The sequence below is a fragment of the Sylvia atricapilla genome, chromosome 1 (assembly GCF_009819655.1).
Source record: "Sylvia atricapilla isolate bSylAtr1 chromosome 1, bSylAtr1.pri, whole genome shotgun sequence".
Classification (NCBI taxonomy): domain Eukaryota; kingdom Metazoa; phylum Chordata; class Aves; order Passeriformes; family Sylviidae; genus Sylvia; species Sylvia atricapilla.
The window spans coordinates 145,391,780-145,408,201 of NC_089140.1; the positions used below are offsets into that span (position 1 = coordinate 145,391,780).

Consider the following 16,422-nt stretch of genomic DNA (forward strand, 5'->3'; position numbering starts at 1 on the left):
CTCCACCTTTACATCAGCTGTGGCAACAGCTGTGAGACCAGCTGAGAGCAGAGACAAACAGGGAAAAATGTTTCTTACCTTATAGTGGAAATATAGATGGAGAGAATTTTTAGAGAATTTGATTCGATAAAACAGCAAAAGCTTCCAAGGAAGGTTCAGTGTCACTTTTTTCACTGAAGAGGACCCAGGTTGATGCACAGATTGCTGCAGAGGCAAGATTGAAGGAAGGGAGAGCTTTGCTGAAGAGTGTGGGATTAACCAGGAATTCTTATTCCCCCAGTAAATCCTACATTTGCTTACATGGGACTTACTCTGGTTTATATGAAGTAAATATAGAAAAGTAGAGAGATGTTGACCAGAGATGATTATGATTATTTTGTGGAAAACAGAAAAATACAGAGATCTCACTAAAGAGTTTTCTGGGTTACTCATATAAACTATAGATACAAAGCCAACTGGTTTTTTTATTCTAACGCTAACTCCTCAGAGCATCACTCACCAGCTGTTTCAGCTTGAATCAATGAAGTCTCATCTCCAGGAATGCAGTCATTAGCTCCTCCAGTCTCTGCTGATAGACAGGCAGGGTTTACATCAGCTACGGCTAACAACTTTGAGTGACTAGCAATAAAACTAAATACATATTTGAGGAAGTAGCAGACTTTTTTACTTATTGTAAAGAAAATTAAGGGTATTTTCCAGACAAATGACGGTGCATGTCAAATTTGTTTCAATATATTTATTGCCATAACCACAGCAGGAGCAAATGTTTGTATGGGATAACTGCACCAGTGTGAGCAAAATCTTCCTATACTGAACCATTTTGGTAAGTGTCCCAGAGTTCAGTGGTTTTTTCCATCGTGCTGGGTGAATCATGAGATGTAGACATCCTACAGTCCATGAAGGAAGGACCTTTCTCAGTCATCTAACTACTGCAGTCTAAAGCTCGGAGCATCTCAAATTGACATGGCAAAGAGACAGTTACTAAGAAATCTGAACTGATAACAGAATTCAAGATCAAAATCTAAAAGGAAATAGGTGGGCCACTGCATGGGGCTACCCATCTGGTTCCCACTGTATGGCTGTATCTACTATGTTCAAACACTGTACAAATGTGTCACAACACATAAGTTGTGCTTTGCAGAATGACAAACATGGTCGTTTGAGAATATGCACAGGTATATAATAATATACCAGTTTCCTTTAGAGCAGCCCCGTGAAAGGGTTTTCAACCTTCCCTTAACTGCAATATAAACACAGCCTTAAAAATGAGCATGTCAACCACCAAAACATGAACAAAAATAATATTAATGTGGGGCCATAAAGGAGTTGGCATGATGACTTAAAGGCAACCTGTGCTTTCCCGCCCTGAAACTGTACATTTGCTTTTGGTACCTGTCTCAGTGAACACCAACTGAACCTCTGCTAATAAAAATCAGTTTTCTTCTCAGCAGCTAAGTATGACATAGCTTTTTTTCCAGAAACCCCAGTATTTTCAGCTAACAGCTTCACACTGTTCTAGGTTGCAGACCTCTTCTTACAGATGCCACTCATGACCAGAGACTCAATGTACTAACTTATTTTTGCTTCACTGCTAGCAACCAGAGTCCCAGCAGGTCATTAAAGAGATTTGTCTGGCTGAACAGCTTCCAGAAGTGCAATGAAGTAGTTATTTAATATCCTCAGATGAAAGGTACTATGCAAATACAGAGGACTATGTTGTGCCAAAGAGGATCCTCCGATTGCCTCCTATTAGTCCAATAGAGGTAAATGGGTTCTAGCCTGAGGTTTTGCAGTACCATTTCCCTGCTAAACAAGCTGTAGTTGACTTAGCTTGACAAATTCAAACAGTTAACACACAGGAACACAGGTCTCCTTTTCATATTTGCAGGTTAGCTGCCTTGAGACAATGTCTGAAGTACAAACAGGCTTTCAGGGCCAGATTCTGATTTCATTCAGGATGGTGTAAATCAGGAATAATCCCTTTAGAGATTAGTAGGAGGGAGATCAGATTCAAGCTCTTGGAATTAACAAGTACAAACCATGTGCCTGTGGGCTTATTCTAATTCTGCTAAGTACAACACAGTTCTCCTTCATGTCCTTCTCCCATTCTGTCTAAAGCACTCTGAGCTGAAGAGCAAAGAAAGTCCTGCTCTGAACACACTACAGAAGATGTTTGACATTGCAAAATATTTTTGCCTATAAAGCTCTTAAATAAGCCATGTGCTTTAAAAAAAAAAAAAAAAAAAAAAAAAAACCAAAACCAAAAAAAAACCCAAAAGCCCTCCACAAACCAACACCAAAAAGAAAAAGAGAAAAAAGGCCACCTTCAAATTACACAGAGTGAAGATATGCTTAAAGATCCCCCTTACCCCCAAACTGTAAAATTAACTACAATAACCATTTTTTACAAGAAATCAATGCATTTAATTACTCCATTTTACAGCATCTGTCTCTGGTTCTGGGCATATATCAAAGGAAAGAACAAGCAGAGCCTTTGCTGGATGCCTGCAATATCCTTAGGAAGCATCTCAACGGAAATTCCAGCATTTCTACATCTGAAAGTAACTTGTGTCCTTTCCCTGACACTGACCCCTTTGATAGGTCAGCCAATGAAAATAAAATCATGCCAGTCAGCACCTTGTTTATTTTTAGGTAAGCTCAGAAACCAAGTCACCACCTTAATGAAAGGTTTATCTCTGTTCAGCTAAACCAAAAGGATGCCACTTGCCATTTATGATGCTGTGGTGCACTCCTGCTAACATACTGGTTTTCAGCGTGCACCTAGAGAATCCTGGTGAAAGAAGCCAAGTGACAAATCTGCATCCTGCTTCGATAAGATACAAATCCTACAGGTGATGGGGAGCTATGAAGTTACCCACTGAGAAGGAAAGCATGAGCCTGCATAAACACTGCTCCAGTAGGTGTGGGGCGGTGTCTGATTTGGGCCAGCACAGGGCTGTGTTTTGGGCGGTTTTCATACTGCCGTGGTGGTGAGAAGACTGGGAGCCCAGGAGACACAGCCAGGACAGGTGACCCCAACTGACCCAAGGGATATTCCAGACCACATGAGATCATGCTCAGTATATAAAGTGGGGTGAAAAAGAAGGAAGGGGGGACATTTGGGGTGATGTCCATTGTCTTCTTAAGTCACTATTGGTCTCCTGGGGATGGCTGAACACCTGCCTGCCAATGGGAAGCAGGAAATTATTTCATTGTTTTGTTTGTGTGAATAGCTTTTGTTTCCCCCTATCAATTGTCTTTAACATTGCCCATGAGTTTTCCAGCATTTACTCTTCCAGTTCTCCCTCTAGTTCCCCTGGTGGGGTAGTGAGACAGTGCTGCTTAGTTGCTGGCTGGGGTTAAACCACAGCAAGTCTTTTAGTCTCTCTGCCATGATGTTTACATCACTTATGCCTCCTAAAATAGCCAATTGGGCAGGCTGAAGGACATCTTTAACGCTAATGCCAGTGCTGTGCCTTTGTTCTGCACCTCCTGAAAAAAATCCAAACCAAATGTCAACACCCAAGACACTCCCTGGGTGCCTGCTGCATGCCCTAAAGATCACCCATCAGGTTTGAAATCTTCCACCATGTACTACTGACAGAGATTCCTTGTCCTGTGGCCTTTGAGGAAGAACATCTTATTAATCATCTCACATCCTAACAATTTTGGACAAGAAGCTAAAATTCAATGGGAGCTATAAGTGGACCGGGAAGGGCTGTCACACCTATGAAAGAATTTCCTTGGTGAAGGGAAGAGTAAAAAAGAAAATTTTATTTTTACTCACTTTCAGCTAGAGTCTTAGACAGTGATGACTGATGGCTCTAAGGAAAGGGCTCTGCTATACAGATGGAAGTCCTGTTGGCTTTGGGTAAGGGAATTACCACTGACAAGTTCATACAAATGCCATGTGTTTTACATATTACAAGAAGCCACAAGCTTTGTAAACCTCAGTAAGCAGATGTCAGCTCCAGAAATCAATTCAAATACACGTGCTGAACAACATTCTCATGCTCACTCAGAGGAAAGCATGCTGCCCTTGCTGACTTCTGAAATATTTTCGTCTTGCCTTCAACAGTCTCCAGGTAATGAGCAGATCAAGCTCTAATGAGCTCACTAGATATGACAAGTCTATACTCAAGGTTACTGAGCACGACCCTATTCTCTCTTGGAGAAAGGGGAAGGTGTTATGCACATTTTTTTTCTGACAGAGGAGTATCATCAACAAAACACGGCACTTGAGCTGAGATGCAAAAACACCCTCCTTTCCTTGGAAGTCAGTATTGTTGGTGCCAGGCAAAACAATGCCAACACTTACCTGCCCAGGAGTAGCAATCAGCTCACAAGAGAGCACAGCAGCTAGAGGGGGAGACCTGAAACATTGATTCTGACAGCTATAAAAGCAAGACGTTTTTAATATTCAGAAAAGTGTCAGTGCCCTAATAACAGAATTTCCAGCTTCAAGAACTAGAGCTGTCAACTGAAGCCTGATCAGATACAAAAGTAACAAAGGCAAATTTGGGTGGGTTCCCTTTGTGGAGATGAGGAACTGTGGAAGAGATACTTCTCAAAACAAGCAAATCTCTGCTGGTTTTGCAATAAATTTAACCCTTGGGCAGCGCTGGCAGTGTGCCATATCTCACAGTTTCAGCGAGGAGGCTGCCAGCAGCACAGCAGGTGGCACCAGCCCCGATGGCACCAGCTTTGCCCTGCAGAGAGCTGCCTCCTAAAGCCAGCTGGGCTCCTCCAGGAGTGGCCACCCTGGTAATCCCACCCTCACGGTGTGCCCCTCTGCCAAGCAACCCTCCAACTCCCATAGCAAGCGCATCAAGTTGCCTGGGGTCTGGTTCCAGCTCCAGTCTGTTCCATAAGAAGCTCTTCACTGAAGATACACACTGATATCTTCTGCATATCAGAGCCACCAAACTTCCAAGCCAGACAGTAAAGGTGTAAAAATCATACTGGCAGACAACAGCCAGACTCACAATACAAATTTCCAAATTCAGAGACATGCCAAAAGTAAGGCTAGTGGCTCTGAGAGTAAGGCAGGGAAAGTTATACCTTAATGAAAAGCTGTTTTCAAAAAATGAAGCTGTGCCTGGTGGGTTTATTTCATAAAATACAGCGAACTTTTGAGCTTGTGTGGGGTAAGATAAGTCAGAAAAAAGACATTTTGAGCAATACCTCTTTAAAAATTCACACACACACAAAAGAAGAGTTGAGAGTCTGAGGCTCTGACAGCTTGCCTGAGGAGGATCTAAGAACTGCTTTCTGCTGTACCAAGATGCAACTCTTGGTCCAGCTTGTTCCCACAAGACAACTGTCCTTCTTCCAAGATAAAAACTTGAAAATGGGGCGAATTTCTTAGGATTGTTTCTCAGCTAGTGTGATGACAGACACCACAGACAGGACTTGGGTATTTTTAGCCAAAGGGACAAAGGGCTACTGTCAGTGGAGTATGGGAAGCTTTTCTCCAAGGAACAGTAGAGGCAGTGGCCACACTGAGCACTTCTGCCTTAATCTGGCAGAATTTGAGCTTTATATAACTGGTGAAGGGGCTGGAATACAAGTCTTATGAGGATCAGTTGAGGGAGATGGGAGCATTTAACCTGGAGAAAAGGAGGCTGGGGAGAGACCTTCCCTCTCGTACAACTACCTGAAAGGAGGTTGTAACCCAGTGGAGGTGGGTCTCTTCTCCCAAGTAAAAGTGACAACATGAGACGAAATGGCCTCAAGTTGCAGCAGGAGAAGTAAAATTTGAACATTGAGACTTCTTTTTTCATGAAATGGGTTGTAAAGAATTGGAACTGGCCACCCAGGGGACTGGTGGAATCACCATCCCTGCAGTTGTTCAGAAAACTTGTGGATGTGGCACTTGAGGACACGGTTTAATGGTTATGTGGTGTTGGTGCTGGGTTGATTGTTGGACTAGATGATCTTAGACATCTTTCCCAACTTAATTGATCCTATGATAGAATTCTTCCTCCAGACCTTTTACAAGCAAAGAAAAAGTTCTAAGACAGCAGAAACGAAGCTCAGCAAATGACTATCTCTCCCACGGCAGCAGCAGGTCAGGTGGAAACAGAGGAAGAAACAAGCAGCCACTTCTGGTGCTCTGCGAAACAGAGACATCCCCCTCCAAAGGAGTTTGATTGGTAATTCTAACCTATTGATTCTTTTCTATACAGACCTCAATCCTTTTTCTCTATTAAAAACATTCCAAAATGAATTTCAATTCAAGAATTACAATTGCATAACAACATCCTCTGTCAGTACCCAACTCAGTATCAACAGGAGACTTTGGCCTTGGGGAGAAGCAGCTTATCCTAAACTCCTTTGTTTCACCGCTACTTCCAAGCGTTTTAGCCACTTCTGCAATTACTGTATCACCTTTTGTTTTTCAATAACCTTGTATTTTCAACAGCCAGTATCCATATCCTGCTCCTCTGCTCTTTGGCTTCACAACCAGTTATGTAGTTGCTTGAGGTAATTTCTGTTTGAAGCATTGGACATTTTACACAACAGTTACAACGCTCTGGGAGAAACACAAATCAGCGTCTTACCTGGGCATTAACACCCAACTTTTGTCAGTGTAATTAACTGTCTGAATTGTGAGCATTATGTCAGATTGTTCCTGACAAATCTGGTGGCCCTCTACAATGGGCATTCAAGGGTCTTACAATGATACAGGATGAGGGAAGAGGCATTGGCATCATCTACATGAACTTGAACACAGCATTTGACACACTGTCTCACACAACATCCTTGTCTTCGAACTGGAGAGACATGGGTTTAACAGCAGGGTGCAGGACAGCTGCACTCCAGCATCCTCATAGTTTTACCACAAAGTTGTAAAGCTGCTGCTATTTCACACATCCTGCCACCGCAACACAGGCTTTTTCTCTATAACTCTGGGTCTGAAGCAGTTTTTACTTTTGCATATTTTTTTAACAGAAAATCTGCAGTGACAGCCACAGTGTCATTGACTCACTATGTTCCTCTGTAAGGTCTTGGGATCCAGGCAAGCAAAAGCAGTTCATGAACATGGATAAAGCACCAAATTGCACAATCCTTGCAGCACCATGCTGATTGATAACCTCATTGTAGTAAACAAACCAGAAATATAGATGACTTATATTGCATCAGCTGTGCTTTTGCACATCTTTACTGACTGCACCACTCAATGGAGTGGCAGAGAGTGAATCTCTTCTCTAAAGCTCTTTTTCCTGTGTGGTACATTTCCCTTTACTTACGTAGTTCAAAAATCAAGCTGTTGGTCAAAAGGGCAATGTTTACACCTTTACTGGAATCTCCAGTGACTTTACAGGCTGAACTAAACCTCCAGGAAACCAAAATACTGTCCTTTGCAGCTGGAAAGTCTGGAGCAGGGAGCTGAGAAGGGGCAGGCCTTCACTCCAAGCTCTCAGACATAAATGTGGCCTCCCACCACCACACACTTCTCCTCAGATGCAAAGTTTAAATGTCCCTGGCTCTCCTGCTGTCTCAGTTCACTCTGATCCTGGCACTCAGAGAACAAAGCATGGGAGGAAGGGAGTTGGTGGAAGCTGCAAGAATAGTCTGTTCTCTTTGAGCAAGGAGAATTTGTGGAAAATGGATGGATGAGAGGAAGAATGTCCAAAAGAAGGACTCTGCTGGTTTTGGTTGGGATAGTTAATTTTCTTCAAAGCTAGTATGGGGCTGTTTTAGTTTTGTGTTGGGTACACTGTTGATAACACAGGCATGTTCTCATTATTGCTGAGCAGAGTTCACATAAAGCCAAGGCCTTTTCTGCTCCTCAATCCACAGTCCTTGGAGGTGCACAAGGAACTGAAAGAGGACACAGCCAGGACAGCTGACCCCAACTGACCCAAGGCCACATCACACAGCATCATGATCAGCATACAAAGATGGGAGCAGAAGAAGAAAGGGAGGCATGTTCAGAGTGATGGCATTTATCTTCCCATTTACCATGGTGTGGGATGGAGGCCTCACTTCCTGGGGATAGCTGAACAACTGCCTGCCCATGGGAAGTGATGAATGAATTCCTTAGTTTGCTTTGCTGGCCATGTGCAGCTTATGCTTTACATAACAAATTTATCTCATCACATGAGTTTTTTCACTTTAACCCTTCCAGTTCTCTTCTACTGCAGGGAATGTGAGAGAGTGACTGTGTGGAGTTTAGCTGCTGGGGAATTAAACCATGAAAGGGAAAAAAATCTGAAGAACGGGACTAAAGGAGATTTCAGTACCTACTCAGGAAGGAGAGAAATGGAGATAAAACTAGAAAAAACTCTCCTGAAGCTCTGAAGAAGCTCTCCATATCTTACACACTTTGTACTTCCATAGGCACTTCACATCACCACACTGCAGACATCAGAATAACCTTGGTGGAGCTGACTTCTTTTTGCCTGTAGCTGTGGTCTTGAAGCAAAGCCATCCTGACCCCACAGCTGTGTCCCCTACCCAGGTTTTCTCCATGAATCTACTGCAGAGTCTCCACTTACACCAGTAAGCCACACCATAGGCATTTCTGTCAGCCCAAGAGAAGGGAGCTGTCTTTTATAAAATTTATAAAGCATCCTCACACTACTCTCCCAAATTGTTTTCTTCCTCTTAGCACCAGAAAAGACAACGTTGGTTTCCACACATTTTGTAAGAGCCAGTTTACATTTCAATATTGCCCTCCTAAGGAAGAGAAATTTTTGCAAGGATCTGTTTAACTCCTGACCTTTTACAAAGGGTAATGCAGTTTTCCCTTGTACGTCTGTGTTGCCATTATAACACAATCTCTCTGGCACAAGAAAGAACTTCATTGTAACACCACAACAGCAACATAGCACAAGAAAGATAGGAAAATATTAGGAAGTGTTCAAAGGAGAACTATGAAGTGAAGGGCCCTGAGGGGCAGCCATATGAGGAGCAGCTGAGGTCACTTGGTTTCTTCAGCCCTGAGGAGATTGAGGGGAGAGGCTCAGCTTCCTCATGAGGGGAAGAGGACCAGCAGAGACTGAGCTCTTCTCTCTAGTGACCAGAGACAGGACCCAAGGGAATGGCCTGAAACTGCATCCGGGGAGGTTCAGGTTGGACATCAGGAAAAGGCTCTTCCCTGAGAGGGTGGCTGGGCACTGGAACAGGCTCCTCAGGGCAGCAATCACAGCACAAACCTGACACAGCTCAAGAAGCGCTTGAAAAACACTCTCAGGGACAGGCTGGGGTTCTTGGGATGTCCTACACAGGGCCAGTTCAATGATCCTTGTGGGTCCCTTCCAACTAAGGATGTTCTATAATTCTGTAACTTGCAGAGTTCCAATGGCTGTGGCAGTCTCAGCTGCTATACACACATCAATACCCTGCCTGCAAATTTAGTATCTACCTGCTTTGTGTTTCCACCTGTGCTACCGCTTGATCCCCTGGAGATAGTAGGTAACCTTCAGTATTAGTCTGAAATTTGAAGGTGAACATTTGTTAATGGGATAGAGGACAAGCAGAAGTTCATTTTCACTTCTCAGGTTAATTTTTTAGGCTAAAATCAAGCAAGCTGCTTGAGAAGAGCAGCAGGTCTGTTGTAACAGACAGAGTGAAGCCATAAGTGAGTGAGCCCTGATCATAAAGTCAGTGCTTCTCAATAAAGGCAGATTTTAACTGAAGGGGACAAGCAGAGGATACAGGAGGTGAAAAGAGAAGAGAGATCAAGAGGAAAGAGTTCTGATTCTTCTAATAAGCACTAGACTGAGGAGCAGAAGAGATCCTTTTCTTACTTGAAATATATAGAATTGTCCCTGAAGAGAAAAACAAGGTAAACCTTCCAAAGAATAATAACTTCACTACAAAAATAGTTTCAAAGAGAAAAAAAAAACCCAACTGAATTTAGCTTTAATATCAGTATTGCCATTGGCTGACAAACTCTGACAATGCAGGTCACATCAAATTCAGAGGAATCATTCTGACATCTCTGAAGGCAAACTTGGTTCTTTCAAAATGAGTAATTTTGACTACCTGAGAGTTTTGAAACAGATCTGGAATTAAGACAAAGTAAATCTAAAAGCAACAATGCATCACTTTCTCAAAACCGTAATTATTTTGACCTGCCTTTGCTTAACTAAAAATTGCTTCAATTCAATGTAAATGAGTATTTTTCTCAATGTTGTCACCAAAAAAAAAAAAAATAAAAAAATAATCTAAGTCAGATAATTTGCATGAACTGATTCAAGTGAAATTCTAGTAAGAGAAAGCATAAGATGCATGGAGTGACAGTATTTACAGCAAAAGTCTTGCAGTAATGCAGGCTGCAGGTTCCATAGAAGGCATCACCATATCCCCCATCAGGCTAAAGCAATTTAAAACACAGACATTGGTGCCCTTATTACACTCTGCCATCTTTGGATGCACTCTAGAGTGTCAAAAAAGAGACAAAACCTGTCAGGTCAGCCCTGACTCAAGTTGCAGGTAGCCCTACACCATTTTCTTTAAACAAGTTTGTAGAACTCTCAGGGTGAAGTAACACAGGTCTCTGCTTCAAGACTAATACCAAAGGACTGTCTGTAGGACCCAAACTATTTCAACCAAATATTCAGAAGACATCTTCCAGTTTGATCTGTGGTTTTATATGCCAGGATGCAAGAAGTACCTTAGTAAATTTTTTTAAAATCCAAACCTGGCCACACATACCATGCTTTGAATTTGAGCTGGCAGGGGGAATCTGATACCTTCCTAAAAGAACTGGAGGTGATGCCTTATGCTTCCCTGGCAGGGTCATATTAACTGAGCTGGCAGATTTGATAGAATTAGATTTCTTTTTCAAGCTAGTACAGCACTGTGATGTGTCAGCACACAAAGTATTTCAGATAAGTAAGATTAAGTCATTGATTAAAGACCCAGCCTCTAGAAATAATGTAGTGTCCTTTAAAAGGAAAAATCTTTGTTTTGGACTGGTGTACCAAAGCTCTAAAAACAAATATTAAAAACCTCACAAAACTCCACGGATCCTCAAAAAATGTCAGCAGCAATTATTTAGTCCAGAGACATTTTAAAATTGCATCAGATTCAATACCTCAGTGTCACCGAGACATTTTTCACTGTGCAGAATAATCCTCCAAAGGGATGGATAAGCAGTCCACTGCAGGATAAATGTATGTGTGGGGGTAACAAGAGTATGTGTGGTCACCTCTATGCCAGCAGCAGTCTTCTGTCAGGCACCAGCAAGCTGGGAAATGTTGTGCTTGGATCCTGTGGGCTCCAACTTATCACCCATTCCTCCTTGTCCTCCCCTCAAATCTTTTGGGATGGAAAGCTACAGAGTACTGAGCCTGCACTGAAAAACCTGCTGGGACAAAGGACTTCCAAAGAGATAGAAAAACTACTACAAAAAAAACCTCCAAAAAAATTCTATTGATATTACGTCCTCAGAGAAAGACAGCTACACTTCAAACATTTGTCACCAGGTGCAGCTTTCAACCACTTATGTTGTGTCTCTTTTGCGTTCTAGGATATCTTGCAATTGCTTGGCAGAAAGAGCTGTGGGACTAGCCCAGAGAAACAGATGTGGCCTGATGAGGTTAACAGATTTCCTGAAATAGAGCAACTCCTCTCTGCTCAAAGGTTTGGTCCTCTCATACACAAGGCACAAATCTTCCTCTCCCTGAGGAAGGACATGCACGTCAGTCCAGACGAAGCAACTTAATCACAGGCAGTTCAAAGTGAAGCAAAGCCAGGAAAGAATTGCTTCACCCTCCTTTCCCCCAGAATTGCATTTTAACAATTACTACAGTCTTTACAACTGATGACGTTCCTAACTGTAACTCATGCTTCAGAGCAAGCTTCTACCAATACTGTGGGGAGTTTCTTTTTAAAAGAGCTTCCTGTCTGTCAAGATCCCCCCCCATTTTCCACATTCCATGGCTATTTCACAGCTTGAGGGGGTTGTGCAGCCCTGACTTAAAAGAGCTTTTCAAAGTTTTATACAACATTTTACACAAAGCAACTTGAGTTTGTTACTTAGGAACCAGAGCATGGGACACTTGGCACCAGTGGAAAGGGGAGCTTGAGGCAAGAGTGGAGAAGGTGACCAGAAGGGTGACAGCATTTCCTCTGTGGCTGCTGTTAATCAGTGCCAGGTCAGCCCAGAGCCCTTATCAGGACAAGAGCAGCCACAAGAAGTGACAACTTTGAACAACTAACAGACACACACCCTGAAGAGAGAACACTTGTGTTGATAAGGTGTTATTTCACAAGTGTATATTTCACAAGGTAGAGGTTTGTGCCCAGAAAACACAGTCAATTCAGTTGCCAAACACAATTTAGGTGTGCCACTGAAGATACTTTGGACATCGAACCCACCCTCCTGAAGTGTCAAATACAACACCAGATATCAGACAGCCACATCTTGCTGTACTGGCACCAGAAGACAAGGACAGATAGTCCAGGGCAGTTCAAACAGCTCTGAGAGACCATGATTGGGAAGCCAAGATCCCTGAAGGCTGGTGGGAGATTCCCAGCTCCCTGGAGCAGATGGGTTGGGTGATACAGAGCAGATACTCCTGGACAATGAATCAGACCCCAAAGTAGCCTGGAGAGGGATGCAGACATGCTCTGGATGGGCTGCAAAGGCAGCTGTGCATCCCACCAGGGGCACCAGGCACACCATTCCTGCCAGGACTGGAGGGCTAGATGGGAGCAGTCACATTCCTAGGCCAGCCATGGCCTCCACTGGTGTGTTGGCTGCTGCCACAGGCACTGTGGCAAAAAGAACAATACAAACATTTACAGCAGCATTTTGCCAGCGAGGCTGCATGTCTTTCACAGGAAATGTCTGTATGGATCAAGGAGCTTTCTTGCTGTTGTAAGCAATTCCTCTGAATTGTGAGCTGGCAGATAACCCCAGAGTTTACTTTCAGCTTGCATACCTGTGAGTCAGACTTTTGTTTATTAGTTAGGAGGCACACCATAAACATAACAGACAGGCTTTGAGGCAGTCAGGCAAGACTGTGGCAGAGGGGGAGACCTTTAATTCCTGGAATGCATTCCCATGTTTTAGTAACCTGTATCAGGAATCTCAGATCAGTTCAAAGTATATCTGCCTCTCTGCTCCTTGCAAGCTTGATTGACAGGCTGTTTAGCAAATATTTTACAGTAAAAAATATTTTATAGTAATAGTTATATAAAAATATAAAATTATTAGTACAAAGTTAACTGGGCTTGCACTGAAAGGTTTCACCAGGTGTATCCTGGCAGTGGGGCTGGTTATCCAAAATATTTCTTCTATTTGAGAAGTACTTGAAGGTGAAAACTTTATCCCCCTACTTCACCAGTTCATCTATCTGCTGCTTCAGATCAGACACCAATAGTCCTATGCTGCCTTCTGCAAAGTATAAAAGATACAGAAGACATAGAAAATTAATTAAGTCTGGTATGAAAAGGAAAAGAGTTGAAAAAACTCCACACGTGGCATGTGACAGTGCTGAAACAAGACAAAAAACGTATCCTTTTCAGAGTTCCCTCAGCCTGAGCCATGAAAAGCTCCACCAGGTGGTGAGATTAACAACACTTGAAATATGCTGTGGAGCTGAGTTTGCTCTCTCTCCTCTGCTTTTTAAAAGCAGGTTTCTGCTTCACTACGCTTTTGAAAATAAGTGCAAAAGACGATCCGAGTAAAAATTCATTTCTACTATCATTTAATGGCAGCATTTGCAACTCACTTGACATAAAAGATGTTTTTTATAACCTAGAAGATGGAACTGCCATCTGCATGACCTTAATTTCCTCTCAAGTTGCTCTCAGTTTTACATAAACAAAAAAAGAAAATTGATAAGCACATACCAAGTCTTACATAAAATTATGCTTAGTTTAAAAAGCAACCTTCCTCAATTGAGAGGCCATTACCATTAGCAGTATAATCAAGTTTGGAGAAAAAAAACTGCAAAGAAGGTTTCGAGTTCGTTTCTGGCCGGGATGTGTGACAAATTCATACAAACAGGGCAACTCGCTGTCTCCCCTGCAGAATCAGATTGTGCACCAAGTGAATGAGCCAAAAGAATAGGTAATACAGTTTCTCTCCTCTTTTGCACTTTGAGACAATGCTTCTACTCACTACTAAGGAAAAAGGTAAAAATAAATGTGTATTAGCAGAACTGTAGTTTAAAAACTTAGTGGTAACTTCAAAGCTGGTTTGGCAGAACCATAGACTGGGACTTGTTGAGGCACAGGATTTAAACCTCCTGACACAGAAATGTTACCCTACAGCAGCACCAAAGCAGAGCAAACAAAATGAGAAACCAGCAGAGAAACAGAGCACCAAGTTCACCACAGACCTACGCTGGGGTTTTGCTGTTTCCAGGATAATCAAGAAAACATGTGCTATAAACTACTAAACAAATCCACTCCTTTACTCCCAGCTACCAACTAGACATGTGCTCCAGCAGACTAAAAACTGTCAGGCGGCCAGATAAGCCCGGAGGGGAGCCGTGCCCTGCAGATAACATTCTGCTTCTGCTGAAAACAGGAAAAAGAACCCAGAGCCACCCCCAACTTCTTCTAAGGCCGGAGCTGCTCTGCGGGGACGTTGTGCAAAGTGGGCAGAGCACAATCAGCTCTGGACTGGGACAGAAAAGCTGAGGAGGGGTGAACATACTGCCTTGTGGAAGGTACTGGCTGGCATAAGATGCTGTGGCTGTAACCAGTGAAGTGTTTCCAAGCAGATACTTCACAAAGAGTCACTCCTCCAGCTGAAGCTGTGTAAATAATGCACAGGAGGAGTGTGCTGCTAATTGAGTACCTCCCGAAATGCCAACAGGCAGCAAGACCCCGGTTAAAGGCAACTCTTAATTTTAACTTGTGTCACTGAAAAGCACCAAAGTAAATGAACTCCTGAGGACAAGATCAAAGGAGAGTAAGAGACTCTTTTTTTGTATTCTTGAATCTCCTGTCCCTTTTGTACAGTGAAATTTAATTTCCTTTTCAAAGAGAGCTTTTGGAGCTTATGAAAATTGACCCAAAAGATTACAACGGCTTTATCACCCTTCCAATCTCTCTGAGAGATCCATAATTAGTGAGGTTTTTCCTTCAACATATGTGCCCAGCAGACAAATATAAATTTCAGACTTAAAATTATGTGAATGAGTTATTTCAGTATACTAGATACATACAATTCAAAAGAGTTGAAAAAATCTTGTTCCTCAAATGAGTAAATATACATCGAGGCAATTTCTTTTTGTTTTTACTGGCTTGTTTTCATTTGTGCCAAGACTACACACAGTCACACTAAGGATGCGGGATGGATGTTTGCCACTGAGTTAAAAATACCAAGCACAATAAAGACAAACTGCTGACCTCGAGGATTAGTTATTTATGCTCCTCTAGAAAATAATTCTGCAAGGAGGAACGTGTGAGCGGATACCTAAGACAGCTAGTCTGCTTTTTGCCCTCTAACGGAGTAACACCGGCTTTACTCTTCCGGCACACAGCCTACCCAGGCGAGAAAGAAATAACATAAAACCACCAGGGCACAGGTCTCGGCCGGGCTGGTCCCTCCCGCGGCTCCCGCCCGGCGGCGGCGCTGGGCAGGACCGGTCCCCGTGGGGCAGCTGGAGGGGGGTTCCCCGGCGCTGTCGCCCCCCGAGCATCGCCCGAAGGTGTCCCCTTGCTCCGGAGCCCACCCCGGCACCGCCGCCTCCCCTCTGCCTCCCGCCAGAGGGGAAACCCCGGCTGGATGGGGAGAAGTCTCCCCGCGCCGGAGTGCCGCGGCACCCAACCGGAGGATGCTGCGAGCTCCGCCAGCGCCGGGGCCGCTCCTGCTTCTAAATAACAGAAATTATTTTTTTTTCTAAAACCCCAACAACTCAACAGCCGAATGAGGAGTCAGGAGGCTGGGAAGGCTCCCACCGCGCCTTCCGCAGCAGCGGGGAGCGGGGCATTGGCAGGTAAGCGGGAGGAAGGAGGGCGGCAGGGCCAGAGGGACAGGGTCCGGCGGTACTCACGGCGGGGTGCGGGGGTCCGGCCCAGCCCCATGGCCGCACGGACACACGGTCGCCGCCGTGGCCGCCGCCGCGCTGTCTGTGTGTCCGTGTGTCTGGCGGCCCTGCCCGCCGAGCCGCTCCGGGCGCCCCGTCCCTCCCCTCGCTCCCTCCCCGGCGCTTCCTGCCCGCTCATATAGCGCGCCCTCGGCCACGTGGACGGCGCGGGCCCCGCCGGCTCCTCCCGGGGGCCGGGCCGGGAGGGGCGGACCCCCACAACAGCCCGTCACCGTCCCCTCATCGCCCCCCATCGCCCCCATTCCCCTCCCATCGCCCCCTGGGCCGCTGAGCAGGGCTGCTCCCGGGGAGGTGCGATGGGAGCCCGCACTCGCCCCGAGCGCCGCCGGGTGAAAGCCGCTTCTCCTCAGGTCCTCCCTCCAGGGTCACCTGCCAGGGACGGCTGTGCTCCCCACAG

The 16,422-nt window shown here is 44.4% G+C and overlaps 1 protein-coding gene across 13 annotated transcripts in view; it reads right to left on the minus strand.

The window, feature by feature from the left end:
- ST3GAL1 (ST3 beta-galactoside alpha-2,3-sialyltransferase 1) overlaps window positions 1-16,149 on the minus strand; it is a 77,938-nt gene extending 61,789 nt beyond the window's left edge. For 4 of the 13 annotated variants that reach the window (XM_066336395.1, XM_066336402.1, XM_066336377.1 and 1 more), the window contains exons 1-3: window positions 15,972-16,149; window positions 500-565; window positions 79-204 (exon numbers count right to left, since the gene is read on the minus strand). The gene's annotated coding sequence lies outside the window, so the exon portion shown is untranslated. Of the gene's footprint in view, window positions 1-78; window positions 205-499; window positions 569-15,971 lie in introns of all 13 variants that reach the window. The other 9 variants (XM_066336435.1, XM_066336454.1, XM_066336445.1 and 6 more) reach the window with 4 other exon arrangements.
- Window positions 16,150-16,422: the final 273 nt, after the last annotated feature.